Raw genomic sequence first — 13,790 nt, forward strand, 5'->3', positions numbered from 1 at the left:
CACCAAAGTGCGATAGAGTGACACGCCGAAGTCTGTTGGTTTGCAAAACTGAATGGAAACAAGTGTTTTGGTACAGACTGTACCAACCATGTGTTGTTTCACCAAAATATCAATGCAAAAAAAATTAATATTGATAAAAACCATTGCTATTGTCCATGTCAATCTTAATCATCCGTGCTTCCTTCAATTTTGATTTTGAAAGACGTTATGAATGACGTAATAATAACATAACGTCACTGAACCCCGCACCATCGCCCTTTGGCGAGGTGCGCTTACAAATGATGAACCAGCGCACATTGGCGTGACTATCGCACTTTGGTGTAACGTGTATACATAGGAGAGGGACCATTAATAAACCATCGCACTTTGGCGTGACCATCGCACTTTGGCGCAGACCATCACACCTTGGCGCAGACCATCGCACTTGGAACGACCATCGAACTTAATAGCGTGTATGACCGCCATTTGCACCGATGCATTATTTACACCTACGACGTATTGAACGAATAAGGTTATGCAGAAATGCCTGATGAATGTTCCGCCATATGCGCAATCAAGAACGACATAAAGCGTTCAATGTAGCAAGGGGATGTTGACTCTTGACGTAAACGTCATTGCATTTCATCCCAAACATGTTCTATATACCATAAATCCGATGATATCGCTGGCCAGGGTAGCACATTCACGTTTTTCTGCTGTAGTTAGTCACTAACAACGCGTGCGGTCGTGTGTTGTCCTGCTGCAGAGTGACGTTACGCTGGTTGTGAATGAATGGGATGACGTGCTAGTGTAAAATCTCGTCACGGTAGCGTTCACCGGTTAAATTGCCCTCCACTATCACCAAATGTGTCCTTCCATGTGTTGTAATTCCACCCAAGACCATAACACTCGCTCCGCCGAATTGGCGGCGCTGAATAACGCAGGCGTCATTGTAACGTTCTCCTGCACGACGGTAAGCCCGAACATGACCGGCACTGCTGTCGAGGTGAAATATAGATTCGTCCGTAAATAGAACTTCCACCCAATCTCTGTTATTGAAACTACGATGCCTCCTACACCACGCTAACCTCGCAACACGTTGACGCTAGCGAAGAAAAGGAATAATAGCAGGACGTCGAGGACGGATGTTGGCCTCTCGCAATATGTTCCTTACGGACTTCCCCGTCGATGCCCAAGGATGCTTCTAGCAGTAAAAGAAGTCGATTGGAATTGATTACGCAAATGTGACTTCCGTATATACGTGACGTCATACACGGACGTCCTGATCATGGGCGGTCTCGAAAGGTGCCAGTTCGCTGACATCATCTCCATAAAGCGTTTACAGTGTTAATATGAACTCCAGACTGCCTTACCACATTGGTTTGAGACACCCCAGCTTTTAGAATCCCAATACAACGCAAATGATCATTTTCAACCATGCGAGGCATCTTTCAATCAAACTTTTACACCAAAAACCAATATTCTTATGTTTAAATACATTGAATACTGTCAAGGAATGCAAAAAATTCTATTCGATTACTAACCATGTGTCACTTAGGCTCGATATTCCAGAAAAGCGAACTGTGACCATCACGCCGAATCGAACACGATATCTAACAAATGGAGTACTCATACATGCGCTTAGTATTTTACATGTAAACTATGCCTTTAAGAATAAAGAGAAATCAAAAATACTTCTGTGTTTGTATGTATACATGTACATACATTTATATTGATCAGCGGCCATTACTGATTTTTAATATGGATATGGAAACACACGTGGAAGTTCAAATTAGAATTGTTATGTCTATATATACTGTTCAATATTGGATTACGGATAAGACTAATTTAGATTTTATTGACATGGACAGACAATAAAGTGATACCGGTATATATGCCCGTTTGAAGCTAGTTACATTATCAACCTTCGGTTTACATCGATCATTTACATACAACTACACGAAATTCCTCCAAGATTTAACTGAAATTAGATTGAACACAGTCATATGTATTGTATATATGTGCGTGAGAGAAGTGAAATTAAACATGTTAACTCTTACCTGTGTGTAACACCGCAGAACCGTCGAACCCACACTCTGCTTACGGACCGCTCTCTGTACACAATTTATATTTCGGAGGCTGAAGCACGTTGCTTATTATCCTACATGCTGTACGGATGTGAACAACTTCATCTTATCTGCAAGATGCATTACATCCATTAGTTTTGCTTATTTCGCCAAGTGTTATCTTGATGAAGAATCCATGCCTATTAAAAGTGTGTAAAAATGTCTTCGAAAAAAAATCAAACATCTAATCGCTTGGGTGAAATTCACATACTGTGGTATATCATGGCGATCTCTAGCAGCGCTCCCTCACATACGTATCAATCACCCATCACAGCATCGACAACTGCTTAAATGACTCACATCTTTACGTATTGTAGTCTTACTGTTCCCATTAGCGTGTGCTCAAGGAACAGGTGCACAGTGATACATTGGCAGGGTTAAGTGAACCTTATAGAAAATATACGACTCAAGACTTCTTAAAATCAAATTTGAGAGAGCGTGTGTGGACTCAAACCCGTGGTTTGCGACAATGGTCACACCGGGAAAAAGCTTGGAGGCACTCATTGCGAGAGGATATATATGCCCGGCCTGGCGGAGCTCTTGTTGGTTTTATTTCTTTAGATCTTTAGAAATAATCTTATCTTCTTTAAGAAAACACTGTTAGTGTATAAGTGATATATATCTTATCTTATCTTATATATATATATATATATATATATATATATATATATATATATATATATATATATATTTGTTGATATTGGCCACATGTAATTCTTTTCGTTTGTCCTGAAGAAGGGACGGGTCGTCCTGAAAATTTGACAATCTGGTTGTTCGTGTCGTTGGTCATTTTAGCGCTTTGTATAATTATTTGTAATTAACTTTGCATCCATGTTGTGGATCCGACACTTTTAGGTAATGGGTGTTGTTGGAACTTAGTGCTTATATATATATATATATATATATATATATATATATATATATATATATACAGGTGCACAGTGTACACAATTATTTCGCCATTATTTCGATTAGAATAAAAAGCAGGAAAATATGCAGTTCCAAAATATATTTTTGTACTGTATATTTTCCTGCTTTTTTATTTTGTCTATTTCAGGGGGAGACATATGTTTTTGTACTTGTCGTCCGTCCGCCTGTCTGACACAAAATCTTGTGAACTCGTCTCCTCCTATATGGCTTATTGGCTTCGTATTCATTGCCATTTGTAGATGTGCATATTGTCGAGACAGGAGGGTTTAATTGTTTTCCTAAATGTTATACTGGATGTAAGAGGGGTGGATGATGTAAAATAGCTTGTGAACACTTCTCTTTCTATATGGCTTATCGGATAAATTTGAAACTTTGTACAATGCTTCATTGCCATATTGTCGGGACAGGAGGATCCAACTATTTTTCTAAAAGTTATAGTGGATCTAAGAGGGGTGGAGGATGTTGAAATAGCTCGTGAACGCTTCTCCTCCTTTATGACTTATCTGATAGACTTGAAATTGTGTACGATACTTCAATGCCATTTGCAGATGTGCATTGTTCAGGGACATGGTGATCAAATGGTTGTCCTTAAAGGCATAGGGTCTAAGATATTGGTGAAATTTTGCATGTTCCAAAAAGGTGGCAAAATTTAAGATCATAACCAGAAAATCCCACAAAGTTCTTCAGAATGTTTACAAACACATTGGATATGATAGTAATTACAATAATAATGCCCTGTTCTCATTTCCCTAAACTGGTACCCTGTTGATTTCGCATCTCTTATGTTTGTGTGTAGCCACCAATCAGCGGGGTACCAGTTTAATATATTGTCCTCAAGACAAACATTTTATACAGGGCTAAAACGTTAAAATGACTTCAATTTCAAAGTGCTGCAGCTATAGATAACTCATAATTAATACTACAAATTTGTTTTTTGGAGTTCTTCTTGCAAAATATTGTGATGTCATTTTTGAGATGAAAGATAGACCCTATGCCTTTAAAGTTATAGTGGATCTGAGTGGTGGAGGGTGTAAAATAGTTTGTGAATACTTCTCCTATGTGGTTTACTGAGTTCATATTGTTTATGTTTCTAGGATCTCATGCTTTCTCCTCCATATCATGTGGTACATTAAAGGGATGGTGTTTCATTTGGAGCACTTCCAATTTGGGGAGACATTTGTTTTTCATAAAAACAATCTCTAATTTTGATTATTTTGTCTGTGTGATATCAACTCTTTCTTTTTGGATGTCAAAGATTGCGCAGATTGTAACTAAATTTTAGCAAGCATAAATTGAAGAAGAAGAAGAAAACCAAATCTGAAGCGTCAGGCATGGGTCAAAATCGAGGATGGTCACATTTACATCTTTGTAGCTATAATGTTTATGATTGTGTACTAGTCAACATAACATTTATGCTGAAAGAATACACAGCCATGCATGAGTTCGTTAAAACTGTCACGCATGTCTTCGTTAAAACTGTCAACATGTCCGTCACTTTCCCCTTTACAGCCAGGTTTTGTGTACCTTGTATAATTATATCTAACACAGACACTTGTTTCTGTAACTGACTTACGATCTCTGTATACTAATAATAACACAAGGTACCTAGCTTCAAATGACACCGAATGGCACCCCCTGAGAATGTCGGCCTTTTAAGCTTCCAGGGAATACGCGATGAAAGTGTATTTACTAACCGTTCTCAACTAAAAAAAAATATGTATGGCAAGTTGGCTTGTTTAAATTTCCGACAAGCAATAATAAAAATAATAGTCATGATGAAGTTTGTCTGATCTTTAGAACCTTAATTAGTGTATGGGACGAGATTTATAGTGTTCGTCATTGCTGTCTCAATTTTTCCCCGTCATGCTAGGGGGGGGGGGGGGTAGGGGGGGGGGGGGAGGGCGGACTCATCCTTGGTTACAAGGCATTTATTCATAGCTTCAAGCTTACATGTATATTCTTCTCATTCACTACTACGTAGTACTATCAAAAATAGCGGAGGGTCCAGTCTCGCAATATATCTTAATTTTGCATATATGAAAATAACAGGTAATGTTCATTGTCAATTAAAAGGATGGACCAGTCCCCTCCCCCATGCATCCCTAATTCTACGAGTCTGTGACGATATGGAAAAATTGACAGGCATCTGAAGTATGGACACTACTAGCCCCCCTTTCTGATTGTGTATGTGGAGGGGGGGGTATTTCGTGGGGGGTGGGGGTATTTCCCCGTAATGTGTGGGTCTATCCCATCCTAATTTCGATTTATGTAATCGCTTTACGCTTTTTGTAAGCTTTAGATATTGATTGATTGAATATTGTTTAACGTCCCTCTCGAGAATATTTCACTCATATGAAGACCACTGCCGGTGAAGGGCTGCAAAATTTCGGCTATTGCTCGACGCTTATGGCCTTTGAGCAGGGAGGGATCTTTATTGTGCCACACCTTCTGTGACACAGGACCTCGGTTTTTACTGTCTCATCCGTAGGACCGCCCCATTTAGTCGCCTTCTACGACGAACAAGGGGTACTGAGGACCTATTCTAACCCGGATCCCCACAGGATGCTTTAGATATTGACATACTGTTATAATAAAGTATTGTAGTAACACCCCCAATCGCCCACCACATCGTCACATTGGCTGACTTCCTATCGATAAATGGAAAAATAGATAGCTTACTATTAACATATTTCTTGTCATTTTTTAATCCATTGCCTAGTTGGTTACCTCAGTTGTAGACATTGATGATAACGGTTTCAACAGAATGGTTGATTGATTGATTATATCTTGTTTAACGTCTCACTTGAGAATTTGTCACTCATAGGGAGACGTCACCAAGACTGATGAAGGGCTTCAAATTTAGGCCTTTGCCACAGACACTTGTTTCTGTAAATAACTTGCGACCTCTGTATACTCATAATAACACGTCAAAAGAATATAGAAATTATATATCTATTCAGGAAACTGTGATTTTGTGCCAGTTGTCATTTTCCGATTAGATAGCGAGAACAATATGTATTCAATTCATGTTCTGTGGAGCGTTTTACAGGGATTCTGGGTCACGTGAGGCAACCTATTGCGATTGATCACTCTGTCGTGCTTTTAAATTTTGAAGATTTTCAACATTTCATTTCTTTTCAAATTTGGCATGAAGCATCTTAGGGACAAAGGGAGATATAAATAAATGTGGTAGATTTCAGCTTTATGCACCCCTGGGGCCCTAGGGGCGAGGCAAAAAATGTTAAAAATTTACCAATATTAAAAAATATTGCCTACATCCGCACATCTGTAACAAGAATATCGGATGCTTCTCGAAGTGCATCTAACTAATGAACTACTTCATATGATGAATGACTCGCACAATGATCAATAACTGTTGAAATGAAGGTTTCTTATTCATTTATAAAATATATATTGAGTGACGGACTTTAACAAAATGACTTTTATCTGAAAGTCGTTTCCCTTTTTATATTTCTGTGCTATATAATCAATATCGGTTCAAAAACCTGTTGAAATAAAACACCTTTTCCATACAGAAGGTATATTCTGAGTGACCTTGAGGAGAATTTGGTCCATGAGATCAGTAATTGTAAAATGAATTACATGTATTTTATTTTCATATATAAGGTATATGTTCTGAGTGACCTTGAACTTTACAAAATGACATTGGGTGACCTTTGTATGAAAACCATTTGCCTATTACTTATTTGTGTGATATATGATCAATCCCTTTACAAAAACTGTTAAAATAAAGAACTTTTTACTTATATAAGGTATGTTCTGAGTTACCTTGACCTTTCCAAAAGTCCCTGTCTTAAGGAATATTAGTGATGAATTGTGTTCAATTTCTGATGAAAGGTTTAGAAGATAGGAACTTTTATATAAACACTGTTGAAATAAGGAACGTTTAAGTTCTGAGTGACCTTGACCTTTCCAAAATGACCTTGGTCCAAAATTCATTGTCTCAAGGAACATTTGTAATCAGATATATCTTTTTCTGATGAAAGATTTAGGAGATGAGCTCGGAGGGACGGACAGATATATATGACGGCGACTATATGCTCCCCCGGTTCGAAGAGCACAAGAAATCAAAGTACTGAGAGCAGTGATAGACGGAAGCAATGTTTGTACAAAATTGTACTTCAACTTGACATTTGATCTTGTGACCGGAAACTCAATACGGGTTATATACTCTTTAAGAACAACCACTGTCTTCAATTTACTTATTGTCAAATGCTTCTTAAGATACTTAGCTGACAATAGTTTTCGATATTTTAGTAGTTTGACCAGTAATCAATATCGGTCACCTTCTTTCTATAACAGTTACAGTATCAATGCTAAATATGCTAACTATCAAGCACGAGGTTCTTAATTAAATACAGATGGGACCAAGCTTAAGAGTTAGGTCTGAAACAACGTCCATCCTTTTATAAAGGGGGCAGAATAGTAGCTACACGCAATTTTTACATGGAAATGTTAAATACAGTGGAGCCTCGTTAATCCGGACACTTTGGTTCCCAGCAAAATCGTCCGGATAAATGAAGCGTCCGGATAATTGAATCGCATATTTTCTATCATTACATAAGTAACCAATCTGCTTACTTTATTGATGAGTAATGAATTGAACGCATTCTATCATTGGATTTAACCATTTGCATTAGTAATATATTATAATAATGTTAACATTTACATGCATTTTAAAGCATTAAAATTGAAATATACGTGTGCAGTGTATTTGCCCATGCTTTAAATACATTTTGCATGTATATTAGCACTACAAATAAATATTATATCATTACGGCATGATGTTTAATTTATTAACACTATTAGACTATTGATCAAGACTATACAATAATATGCTACAGATTTATTCACAAAATCCAACAATGTCTTGATCGGCATGCGCTATCTAACTGACATATCATCACACACCACTTGGTGTTGACAGGATACAGATAATCGCATCTATTAGACAGTTTGGCTTGTTTTCTTTATAATTTACGTCTTGCTAAAATTGACCGACACAGACCTTCCCTCAACAAAATTATCGTCCGGATTAACGGTACAATTTTCAATGCATTTTAATGTTTTGTAGTAATTAATGACGGTCCGGATCCGGAATGCAAATTTCCGGATTAATGATGCAAAATAACGTATAAAAATTCCGTTCCCTAGAAAAATCGTCCGGAAGGTGAAGCGTCCGGATTAATGGCGTCTGGATTACCGAGACTCCACTGTACATGTAAATAATATAATATCAAGAAAATACATATAGCAAGACATGTATCGACGAAATTGCAACAAAATGTCAGAAGAAGAAAAAAACATCAGCGGTTGGAATACCACATATACCGGTAATGGATAATTTTCTTTATTAGTTAGGGGCTCACCAGAGTTGTGATTTTTCAAAGATTTTTTTTCATCGTTTTTCCCATGAAAAATTTTAATCCCAATATTGTGGCCCTTGCCTAGCCCAAAGGGTCACGAGATAACGAAACTTCATTTCACACAACATAGGTATTCCTCAATACAATAACTTGTCATTATGGAGAAAGCCAATGTCACAAGGTCAGAGTATGATTTGAGAGACTTGTCATAAGACATCTATATACAAAATATGAAAGCTCTACTTTAAATCGTTAAAAAGATCTTGAATACGTTCAGTCCAGTCATAATACATGTACTAATTGACACGGAACAAATTGGTACAGAAAAAATAAATGCGTAAAAACTTTGAACTACAATGTATATCCCTAGAACACCCCATCAAAAATGGCCACATAAATATTTTGTCTAAGTAATATTAAAACAATTTTTAAATGTTGCTAATTTTGTTAAATGAAAACGTCATTGGGCCGCCATAACCAGTTCCGGATATTATATTTTTTTCCCGAAGATAGGAAGACAATGGAAATCATGGTTTAAAAACAATCGAAAATTAATTTTTTGGTAAGTTTTATATGCAAATTTACAAATAGTTCATATCTTAGTTGATATACCTCATAATTCAGCACCGATAAACTTTTATTTACATAAAGTAAACACGAAATCCATACATAGGAGACGCTACTTACCCATAATGCACTAGCGTAATATAAAACCGTTATCTATCCGTCTTTAACCAATATTGGGCGTATTTCAAATTATATTCAGTCAAAGACACTCTAGTTTAACTTCAACAATCATAATCAAAAGTATTCCGTACCAAAATAATTCGAAATCCGACAGGAGGGGGATGCAGACGAAAAATAAATCTATGGAACGCGTGTTTAACAAAAAGGTACCGAGAAATTTCGTTAATTACGTTTTTTCCATTTTATTCAAGAAAATACTTCTTAATGAATGTCAAAACATTTGTATATTATTTTGTTTGATATTCAATAAATTATTTGTTGCAATTTTGTGAGAAAAAATCTACCGAACGCATGTTTAACAAGAAAAAACTTCGAAAAGTCTGTTAATTGGTGATGAATTCCACTATATGGTTAATTGCAAGTTTCTGATCGATGTAAGAAAACAATGTTTATCACCGAAACAAATACGTTTCAAAAATATCATTACATTTAGAAATATAATGAATTCAAGCAAGCAATCTTTTCTTAAAAAAAAAAAAAATATGTTCCTTTATGAAAAATATTAATAAACTATGCTCCCCGACCCAATGACACCACAAATTTAAAACTGCATTTGTTGCCAATCTCAATACTCACGCATGCCTTAAAACATTTAGTGATATATTACCATCACTTTTATATAAAATACTAAATCTTCGTATGCAATTGTATAATTGTGACGAGAAATAAATACAGTTCAATTCAGTACATTGATAATCGACGAAGACGCTCATGGAGAAATTATTAACTCCATGCTTTCGTTGTTTTATGTCCGTTCTACAAACTATAGCCATATAGAAAATTTATTTACATTCATCCATAATTTGCCGGTATGAATATTTGCTATTCCATTGTTTTCATTCTCGATGAAGGTACTCAAAAGTGTCCTTTCAACCTGGCATAAATGACCATACTTACTAGTCGATAAATATAGGTATACATGGGATGCTTACTCCTCCTAGGCACCTGATCCCACCTCTGGTGTGTCCAGGGGTCCGTGTTTGCCCAACTCTCTATTTGTATTGCTTGTAGGAGTTATGAGATTGATCACTGTTCGTTATCTTCACCTTGCATGCATATCTAAATTGTATCTCAACATGATAGACGGTTTTCAAAACTTCCCATATTTTATAGTGCGGTATAGTGCACAGCAAACACGTGCCGCTCATTACGAGGTAAAGAATGTTATAATATGATATCCAAAAGATTAATAATTGCACGATGGTTCCCAATGTCAAACGTAGTAATTACAGAAAACGTTGTTTATATAAACTTTTTTTGATTTTTGATCAACAGCTGAAATATTAGGAATTGTAAGTACAGCATCCAAAAGTGCAATGCTCATAAACCTGTTTCGATTTTGGCCTCCGCAAGAATCCGAATAAAGACAAACGTGAGATATGACTTTATGTAGAGCTGTAAACAAGTTGCTATTTCACAGGATCCTCATTTTCCTTCTGTTTTGTTCCACAGAAAACAACTGCCATTACCATCTTTCAAGCTGTACACAAACAAATTGCAACAGCATAATTTTCTTTTGTAATAAACTTGACTTACAAGGGAACATGGAACTTGCAAAACCGCTTCCATATCAAAGGTAGCCGTATGGTAACTTTCTTTTTACCTAGATAATTGTTTGACTAATTCCTTTTCTGTTCTGGCACGGATTTTATGTTGAATGTGTATATCAAATAGTTCTTGCTGTGGATTGGAAATAGTGTCTGCTTCACGCGCTTGTTGATACGTATTGCATGTTTGGCATTGATCTTTTTATGCCCCCGAGATTGAAGATCGGGGGGGGGGTATTGTTTTGGTCCTGTCTGTCATTCTGTAATCCTGTAAGAAACTTTAACCTTGCTAATAACTTTTGAACAGTAAGAGATAGAGTTTTGATATTTCACACATGAGTATTCCTTGTGACAAGACCTTTCCGTTGGTATTGAACCTTTTGACCTTGACATTTGACCTACTTTTTATTTTTATTTTTACATTGGTCATAACTTCTAAATGGTAAATATTAGAGCTTTCATATTGTACATGAGCATTTCTTTTGACAAGATCTTTCTACTGGTACCAAGATATTTGCCCTTGTGACCTTGGCCATCTTCGGAATTGGCCATTATCGGGGGCATTTGTGTTTCACAAACACATCTTGTTTGGAGCATAAAACGATAGATTGTATTATTATCATGAATGTGTACTTCTGATATAACTAGCTCTTTCCTTTTCAGTTTTGGTTTCAGTGTTCTTACATTTAATTCAAATTCTGAATCAGATGAATCTAAATCCCCTCGTTCTAACTTGAAGTTAGGGTCTTTTGCTGAAGCATCACTCAGCCTACTGTTTTGTAAATGTAGTTGTTGTTTTTCACTGTGTTTTCTATTCTTTTTAGTAAAAGTTTTTGCTAGTGGTAGGTCATAATCACTATCCGAGTCAGATATTTTTGACTGGTGGGACATAGTATCATTTCTGTGTGATGAGAAAAGGGATTTTCTTATATTTTCCCTCACCTTCATGCTTTTAGCCAACGGTACATTATAATCACTGTCAGAATCAGATACAACATGATCTCACTTCCCATTTTTAATTGTTTTCTTTCTTTTATTGAAACTATTTTGATCATTTTCTCTCTCTCTGGTTTTCCGTATCTGTTTCAGTTTTATCTGTAACAATTTGGTTCTGAAATTGTAAATTTCCCTCCCCAGAGATGCAGATGTATATGCATTTTCTCCATTTTTGATTGCAATTTGTATTTCTTCATGAGTTGAATCTAATGTTTTTTTCTTCCTCACACTCAGACACAGTTTGTGTCTTAGTACCATGTTCTCAGAAATCACTAGCATCTGAAAATTGCTTTGACTTATCCATTTCAGTTCCATTTTTATTTCTTGTTTCAGTTGCTGTCGTCTCCCCATTATTTTCATCAGAAGAATAATTACTATCCATTAACTTGGAACATTCTAGTCACCAGAATGTAGAGAATTCATTATACACTAAAATATGCAGGACATGTGGTTTTGAAAAGTATAAAAGAAAACCTTAATGAACTACATGTATAGCAATATGAACAGATTACTCACCTACTATTGGATTGGTCATGTTATTTCTAATTAATCAGAAGAGTAATAATACTTACTATTTAGGACTTTGTGCATTATATTTCAGGGTAATCACGCAAGTCGCCTTCTTGATGTCGCATGCAACCGATAATGTTTGAAATACAGCGAATGTTTTACTCAGAAAAAAATCTCATCTCAACATACGTTTATTGTTTCCAATTATCCCAATTAGTTTTCATTTTTGCTGGCACTCATCATTGTTTATGAAATAAAAAGGCCAGCCTCTGATAAGAATTGGTGATTCTGCACATGAGTCGCTCTGACTCTGATATCAAGTTTCAATTACCATAAAACTCTGCTGCCAGGAGGTCATAAGTGCACATACCTCAAATTTTCACACATATTATACTATATACCTTGTTATTCTAAAATGTTGTAAGTGTACTTGCTACATTCTGGCTAAAAAAACTGGGATAAAACTAACATGAAAGTCTTGTGACAATATGTCGCAAGTGCTTTTACGGCCTTTTGGCTCTATCATATTTTCACTTACGACATTCTGGCACAAGCTCTTGCATTTCAAAATCACTTGAAACATAAGGTCATGAATGAATAACTTTTTGATTTTACAAGGTTCAAGTGCCATTTTAGCTACTTATTTTTCTGAAAATCTCAATTTTGACCAAATCTGCAGTTACAACATTCTGGCAAATACCCCTCGATAAAAGGAATGTGAGATTTTTGTGATCATAGTATCATTTTGAAGGGTTCATAACATAAAATTAATCCACCATAGGAATTTCCAAAATTTTGTTTACTGCTAGATTTATTTCACCTAGGATTTTATATTGAAGTCTGGGGAAAACATGTTTAATTAAAATATTTTTTCAAAGCAATTATATTTTCATTCAAATATCTTGGTAATAAATTACGTACACTTTCTCTTTATCAAAATATGAAATAAAATTAATCATTTACCACACACATTTTAGTGAAATTAGATTATTTTTTTTGTTTCCCAATGGGTAGATAACTTTTCAAAAAAGTCGCATGTGCAAAAGAGTCGGCTTCTAATATGAATATCATATATTTCACTTTCATCATTACATAATCCTTCGGATGAGACAGCAAAAAATCGAGGCCCCGTGTCACAGCAGGTGCGGCACGATAAATATCCCTCCCTGCTCAATGGTCATAAGCGCCGAACATAAGCCTCAATCACAGGCATTGGTGACGTCTTCATATGAGTGAAATATTCTCGAGAGGGACGTTAAAGAATATTCAAAGAATCATTACATATGTCGATCTAAAGCCTTCAAAATTGTTCATTATCCTTTCGATATACATTGAATATCTAAAAATATACGAACCGCCGCTGTGGTCTAGAGGTAGAGCGTTCGCCCCGCATGCGGAAGGTCGGGGTACGAATCCCGGCCGTGACAGACCCAAGTCGTTAAAACGGGTAGTGACAGTTTCATTTCTATCAGGTGTGAATGTCACGGGTCCACGGAGATGACCATAAAAACGGATGCACCGTATCACAGTACATGACACGCTATAAAGAACCCTCACTGCTCAACGCC

At 36.2% G+C, this 13,790-nt stretch overlaps 1 protein-coding gene across 2 annotated transcripts in view; it reads right to left on the reverse strand.

Annotated features, from left to right (window-relative positions):
- Positions 1-12,358, reverse strand: part of LOC125679044 (cytochrome P450 2C42-like) — a 31,503-nt gene extending 19,145 nt beyond the window's left edge. The window contains exons 1-2 of one of the 2 annotated variants that reach the window (XM_048917946.2): positions 12,285-12,358; positions 2,040-2,176 (exon numbers count right to left, since the gene is read on the reverse strand). The gene's annotated coding sequence lies outside the window, so the exon portion shown is untranslated. Of the gene's footprint in view, positions 1-2,039; positions 2,177-2,316; positions 2,386-12,284 lie in introns of those variants that run through there. The other variant, XM_056156503.1, reaches the window with a different exon arrangement.
- Between the last annotated feature and the right edge of the window lie 1,432 nt (positions 12,359-13,790).

Source organism: Ostrea edulis, chromosome 2 (assembly GCF_947568905.1).
Source record: "Ostrea edulis chromosome 2, xbOstEdul1.1, whole genome shotgun sequence".
NCBI classification, from domain to species: domain Eukaryota; kingdom Metazoa; phylum Mollusca; class Bivalvia; order Ostreida; family Ostreidae; genus Ostrea; species Ostrea edulis.